Source organism: Gymnogyps californianus, chromosome 16, assembly GCF_018139145.2.
Source record: "Gymnogyps californianus isolate 813 chromosome 16, ASM1813914v2, whole genome shotgun sequence".
NCBI lineage: Eukaryota > Metazoa > Chordata > Aves > Accipitriformes > Cathartidae > Gymnogyps > Gymnogyps californianus.
Genome location: NC_059486.1, coordinates 16,808,545 through 16,816,166, shown reverse-complemented (window position 1 = coordinate 16,816,166; position 7,622 = coordinate 16,808,545).

Genomic DNA, 7,622 nt, shown 5'->3' with positions numbered 1-7,622 from the left:
CCTGTCCTCCGGCTTACAATCTGTCTTTAATTTGCATTCCAGTTTTTCAGGCATAAAACTGTTTAATGGATTTTTTTGGCTTTGCTAGAACTTGCTGTGTTACGTTATTCTGAGATTTGTGCATTTGTTTCTATCTTTTCATCTCGCAGAATCACAGCATAGTTGAAGTTGGATGGGACTTCTGGAGATCGTGCAGTGCAGCCTCCACTGCTGAAAGCAGGGTCAGCTAGAGCAGGTTGTCTAGGACATTGTCTAGTCGGGTTTTGAATATCTCCACGGATGGAGACTCCACAGCCTCTCTGGGGAACCTGTTCCAGTGTTTGACCACCCTCACCGAAAAGTTTTTTCTTATGTTTAAAAGGAATTTCTTGTATTGCAATTTGTGCCCATTGCCTCTTGTCCATTCACTGGATACCACTGAGAAGAGCCTGGTTCCGTTCTTTTATTGTCCCCCATCAGGCATTCATACACATTAGTAAGACCCCACTCAAGCGAAACCGTCCCTTCTCCAGGTTAAACAACTGAAGGTGTCTCAGCCTCTGCTCGTATGACTGATGCTCCAATCCCTTTATCATCTTTGTGACCTTTTCTTTGACTTGGTCCAATCTGTCCCCCTCTCTCTTGTATTGGGGAGTCCAGAACTGGTCACAGCACTCCAGATATGTTTTTATCTTTTATTCACATTATATATAGAGTTACTTGTTAGGGTTTTTTGTTGCTGTTGTTTTCAGTGCCGCCTTCCCGTCCATTCCCTTTTCTCCTCTTTGAGTAATTTTTTTTTTTTTTTTTTTTTCCTGGTAGAGTCAAGCTGGACCATGTACCAAAGTGAGCATCACTAATCCAGTGGCGGCAGAAGAATGTTCTGTATCTTTGTCTATTTACTTATATTAAGACACTTTTACTTTTTTTTTTCTTTCTTTCTTTTTGGTCCCTGTTGGGGTGGATCTCCGAATTAACAGAGTGTGTTGTTTATTGTGATTAAGGGACTGCAGTTGTCTCAACTTTCTGCACCCTCCCTGTTTCTTAGTGCTGCTTTCTGATAATACTCTTGACTATAATGGCAAGTTTGTGTACCCTTTATGGTAGGATGTGTAAATAATTTTTTCCCTGCATTTCATATAACACATTCTTACTGTCTGTGAAGTGGGTGGGGTAGTTCTGTTCTCATTTTACCAGTTGGGAATAGAGAGAGGGAGAGTATTTGTTCTGTTGTTTAGCGATAACTTGGGTTAGTGCCAAGCCGTGTTGTTGCATCCATGTAACATGGTCTTGCTAGTGTGGATCTGAAAGCAGCACAGCTACGTGACTGCAGTGCTGTAACCTGAGCTAATATATCTGGCCTTGAGCATTACGTCACATTGACGTGGCTATATTGCTCTTGGTTCTGGACCTAGGATAGCTGGACACACTTTAAGCAATTTTTCGAAGGTCAGGCAGGGAGTCTGTGAAATACTAAGCTTAACCCAGGACCTAGTCACAGGATCATCCTTTTCTCTGTCAGGTGTTTTTCTAATTAGCTATTTAAATAATGAGCATCATGTAGTATTTTGACAGCTTTATGGAGTTAACGTTTTTCCTAACACTCAAGTTCACTGGAGAAGTATTCCATTACCTTCTCTGCACCAGAAGTGATGGTTATGGTATTGCTAGGGGAAAGCTGTTGTGCAGATAAGCTGTACAGGTGCTCCTTTCCCTAAATTCTTAAAATCATAGAGCAGCAGCAGTACAACATGGGGGTGGGGGACGACAGACGGATGACACTATAATTATGTCATCCTAAAAACCCCGATCTTTTCCCATGTAATTGTTGTCTTTCTGAGATGAATATACAGGAAAAACTGCTCGTTTCTAAGAAATCAGCTTACTGCCTTAGAACTTGAAAACCTTACAGAGGTACTTGAGTCTCAGCATGCAACAAATCAACACAAAACTTCCAAGCATTTACTGTTGGGTTTCATTATTCCTTTCTGCATTTTCTGGAACCTGTTTGTATATGGAAAAAAACGACTTCAAATTTTCTTTTACGGAATTGAACTGCAATTTTGCTACTTAGTCTAAATGCTGTAATGTAAATTCCTCTTCTGGAAGGTGATGGTTTTTTATTCCACAGCTTTCTTCCCACTGGAACTAGTTATACTACTGTGTAGGAATGGTATAGTGCTTTTTATTCCTCATATATCTGAATATCCAATGCACAAATGCAGAAATAATTCTGAATTTCAGAAATGAAGCTTGATCTGCAAGGGTGGTAGTTAAAAAAAAGTATCTTGTTACCTGTTCATTGAGAGTCAAGCACATAGCCACTGGATATCATTTTAAGAAATCTGGATTGTCTTCATCTGCTTACACAATACTGGATTTTGTACTCAGTAGTTTTAGTGTAAAACCTTAGCATGTGTTGCTACCTCTTTTTGTCACCTCCCCAAACCCTGAGGAGTTAGTTGCCAGATGACTTTTCTGATCAGCTTTCAGCTCTTCAGTGGTTTCTTTTTTCAATTTGCTTATTCTTAAAAATGATATATTTATTCCTCATTTTTTCTCAGCATACAAGAATTGAGTTTCCTCATCTTGGAGATTAATTTCTTTCTTAATATTATCATGGTGGTGACTCACAGTCTGAAGTTGAGGAATTGTGAAGAATTGTAATGAACGAAGCACACGAGAGGGCGCTCCGTGCTTAGGTATTTCAGAAGTAGTGACTAGGATCTAATTTAAGTTGTATATAGATATTCGCATTTTTTTAGATATTTCTAAGAGGTATTTCATTAATTTTTTTTTTCAAAGTTCATACTGTTCATACTGCCTTTTCTTTTTCTTTGACATCAAACTGGATATGGCTGGCATGAGAGTGCTAATAAATCAGGCTCCCTGAGATTGTAATGTGTATCACTGATGCAGAGCAATGGAAGGAGAGCAGCTATGTCTTATATGTGCTTTCTAGAATGGTTTGCTTTAAATTTTATGTTATATATACACATTTGTTTTTCTTTGCATTTTTATTGTTTGCTCTATTTTTTGTTAACATAGTGTCTGTAAGCCCCTTATTCCCTTTTATTGTTCCTTTTGCTGCAGTTATGTTACTTGCTGCTTTGATTAATCAAATCACAAACAACTGTGCCTCAGATTTTTTTGGTTTTGTTCTGCAGCAAATAGTCCTGTTTTTGTTAGGTGTCTAGCATCCTGGATTTATACCGACTCTCTGAATTTGTGATGTAGTTCTGGCTGCCCAAGGATTAGAATTTGAGCAGCACAAGGGATCGCGTCTTAGACATTGTGGATTAAAAGGACTGCAGTGAGACTTCCTATTTTTTGAGAGCTACCAATAGGTGGCTGTATGGCAATAAAGAACAGGAGGGGATTCTAGGATGCTGGACCTGGATTCTTCTGTAATAGACAAGAATGCCCTTGGAAACCTGCATTTCTTGTTTGGGTATACAGTCTGATACATCATGACATGTCTGGACATCATTGGATCCTCATCACAGACCTGCAACCTCAACCAGTCTCTGAGGAAATGAAATGAAATCGAGAGTTTGGGAGAACAAGTAGACAAGAGAAAATACTAAAAATGGAGAAAGCAGAAAATCGCCTTGACTAACAAGTCAGTAGGAAACACTTAAGTATACTATTTACACAGTATACTGCACTGTGCCAAGATCAAGAAAACCCAACTAATTAGCAGTGGGGCTCGCTGAGAGCTACATAACAACTGAAGGTATGTGCATGGCTTAACAGTTTTGCCTTACTGGCCTTTAAGCACGCACCAGGGGTTTATTCAGGTAACATTATTCCCACCATCTCACTTCCCTGTAGCCAAGTAGGATGTGAAGTGTACATGATAATGTGAAGGTAGGAAATGCAGCACAGGGATAATTGCTGCATTAAGCATAGACGTTTTCCGAGTCAAAAGCATGATGACAGTGCAAATTAATGAAAACAGGGAAGAAATTTGTAGCAATTTTTATTATTTAATATTTCTATAAATCCATTGTTCTCTCAAAGTGACTGCTGTCTCTTTCTGAGAGTGCTAAGGTCTCAGCCCCTCGTCTGAACTTTTAGACAAAGCAGGTGACATCTCCCTTTTGCCACAAGCGTCTTTGTACATGATTTCTCCTTTGCTCCAAAGGGCAAATTATAAAGCCTCTCCTGTTATATGGAACAACAGAAATAAATTACTAATAGTTTGGCTATTATCCACTAATAAATAATTTACCCCTGAAGTTTAAAAAAAAAAAAAAAAAGTTGAACAATACTGTTGTGTCTGTCATATAGTGAATAGACACTCTAGTTTCAATTTTATTTTCTGGATTTAAGTTAGTTTTGAACTCTTTCCTTCTTCCCTTCACTTTGGAATGTCAAGTTTGCGTCCTGGAAGTCAAATAACTGAATTTCTGTAGAAGTTATGAGAAGTCTATCATAAGATCCCAAACATGAAATACAAGATTTGTAAGCTCTTCAGTGCAGTTTTTTTTATAATTTCTGATGACTCTTCCAGAAGTTGGCAGTGGTATGCAAATTCCTGTATTGCTTTTTTTCATTCTAAACCTGTTGAGGAGCCAGCTCATAGAAATAATAGATCATATGAATATTGTTGTATATAAAAAAGTATAATAAAGGCATCCTTTTTGTTAGTGTTCCAGTATTTGAGAATATTCTCACCGAACTGTGTATCTGATGGATTTTATTAGTCTTGCATTGGGCATTGGTAAGAGTCCTGTTCAATGTGCTTGATAGGCCTGTAACTGAAAACTATTCCTTCAGTTTTTCTTGTATTAGAACTAATACAGTGCAGTCATGTGACAGACAGACCTCTGCTCACCTCCCCTAGTGGAAAACCTATTTTTTATTTGGACAAATGTTAAATTTATGGTTTTCTGATGCATTTTTAATGGACTTCTTTAAAAATGTATACCAAGCCCTAGTTATTCTGGATGCTAACAGAGAGAGAATGTACTTTGATGAAACCTTTGTTAATAGAAGCTCATCTCATATGTGAAGTGGAAAGGAACCTTCTTGAAACACTGCATTAAATATATACTTTAGACATAATTTTCCATCCTTTTTCAGAGTGAAAAAGGAGATTTAATTTTTGCCATGGGTTATGTAGTCTGTATTTTACTCTTTGTGGCTATCTGCTTGCAGGCTTTTGTCCTTCACAAACAGAACACAAAAACCAGTGCAAGATCTAGCAGTAAGTTATTATACAAAATATTCAAGCAAGACGATTTTATAAACCCACATACTCACAAGCACTAAGACACAGGTATCCAAGTAGTCTGTCCAGCATGACTTTTGTGCAACAGGGAGGACAAATGATGCTGGCTGTCTAGTCCTTACTATGTCTCTTGGGTCCCTCTCAATTGGCAGCAATGAACAAGTCTTTGGACAGATCTTTTTATATGCCTTAGAAGTCAATGGTTGTTATGGTGTGGTACTTTGCTTCAAATTCTTACTTGCTTCATTTTCCATAAATCTTAGGCAAAATTGCTTTTCATTGTTTGGTTTCCATGTTCGTTTGAAATATATGTCTGATTTCCTGGGGGGCTAACAGGAGAAGGAATGGCATATGTGATGTGCTGCAAATTTGTTGTTATCCTCATGTTGTTAAAGTACAGGGTCTTGGGCTGATAAGTCATCTGTGCTGTGGTCTGGTTAGAGGATAGACCTTGTGGTCATAACATAACGCAACGCATTCCTCAATGTTACTGCTAGAAGTAACAGAAAATGGTGTTCTTCCTTATTAATCTATGCTATTCTTTTTCCCCTTGTTGTGCTGTTTCTCCCAAAGCTTTTGTGTACGCGCATTTCTATTCATATCAAATTCCTGCTAATATTAATATTTTTGTTACGAACCTCTGCAATGAGTAGTTATGGCCGTATCTTCATGTAAAATTGTTGTATAGCATGAAATGCCCAATATATCTCAGCTTACTGAATACTCTTAACTTCTTTGTTGACCGTGCTTATCCTGCTGTTTGATGTTTAGCTGAAGTTATGCTGTGTGTTTCGGTGCTAGAGACAGGTCCAAAATGAGGGTCATAAAACAAAGCAGAAGACAAACAGGACAATTTACTTTTATAGCACACACAGAGCACGTCTGTTTCAAAAGCAGCCCTTCATAATTATTCTGACTGCAAGACAGTAAGCCTTTGTATGATCACGGCAAGACTAGGCACATCTAGCAGAGAGGTATATTTAAAATCCTGCTGAGAACACAGGAAGCATGACTGTCAATACTGTCATCGGTTCCATCTAAACTCCTCTTTATAGGATTTATTTTGTCATCAGTTTTTATTCTGTTTAAAAAAAGAACAAATAATGTTTATACCATGAACAACTTTTACAGTATAGTATAGGGTGGTCAATGAAGAGTGGAAAAAGCCTTCTTCTGTCTCTTTGAATGCTCTGTTCCCTTCAGCTAATAGATGGTGAATATCAACTCTTCTTCCATAAGAACTGCCATGCGGGATCAGACTGAAGATCCACATAATGGAGTTTAAACACTGGTGGGTGTGAGATGTTTAAGGAAACAGGATGTGTGGGGTGAACATTTTCCTAGCCAACATTTCTACTTGATAGCTGTCAAAGAGATTCAGAGGCTTTCCGACCTAGAGGTTGCATCTGAGCTGTCGTATTTTCATTATCACTGATGGACTTCTCCTCAAGAACTTAATCATTTCTGAGCCCATTTGTCCTATAAAACCATAACCCTTAGTAGAATTTAGTTTCATAATTTTTCTAAGTGTTGTGTGAAAAAACTAATAAAAGGTGGTTTTATTTCTGTTATCATGGTAACTTTCAGGTTGTGTTTTGCTGGACAGCTCCCCCGTGAATTGGGCAGAGTATCGATGGGTCCTGCCTGCGTCACTCAGTCGGACTTTTGGAATAATTCAGGACAGGAATTCTGGACAGATTCTCTTATTTTTATTTTCTTGTTATTGTTTCTCGGATCATAATTCAGTCTTCATTGGTCCAAAATAAAAAATAATGGTCCTCCTTTACTTTTCTCTTACCAGATGGGTAGGAACTGGAAAACAAACAATCTAATATTAGATTCCGTTGTAAATGTAACCTTTGGCCTCCCTCAGTTATCGCGCAGGAATACACGTAAGCTTCTTGATTATCTTTTGTTTTTCATTGCTTGGGCATCTTGTTTTTGCCTCTGATAGTTCTCCTGCAGTGAGCCATAGTGTTATCGGAAGTTTGTAGTCACTAATAGCAATTTATTGTAATGACAGTTTCCCTGAATCCTCTCCCATGCCTTTAGAGATACGTGTCAAGCTTCAAGGCCTCTTACTCATTTAAATCTTTGCTAGGAACATGGACTAGTAGTTTCACTCTGGAGAATTCAGATGTGCTACACACTCATGTTTATTTTATGTCGATACATTTTGTTAAGTTACCATTGTTACCAGTGTGTTCAAGGAAATTACTTTTTATCATGAGTATGGTGGATATGAAATGCATGCAACTGTATTTCAGGGAGTAAATTTTTCATGATTATAGCCCACGGGTACTAAATAAAAAATGTCAGCTTCTTGGATTTGGTTGCACTATAAAAGTGTGCCTAGAAATAATGGATTCTGTGACTGTTTGGGAAAGGAGAACTATAGCACTGAACC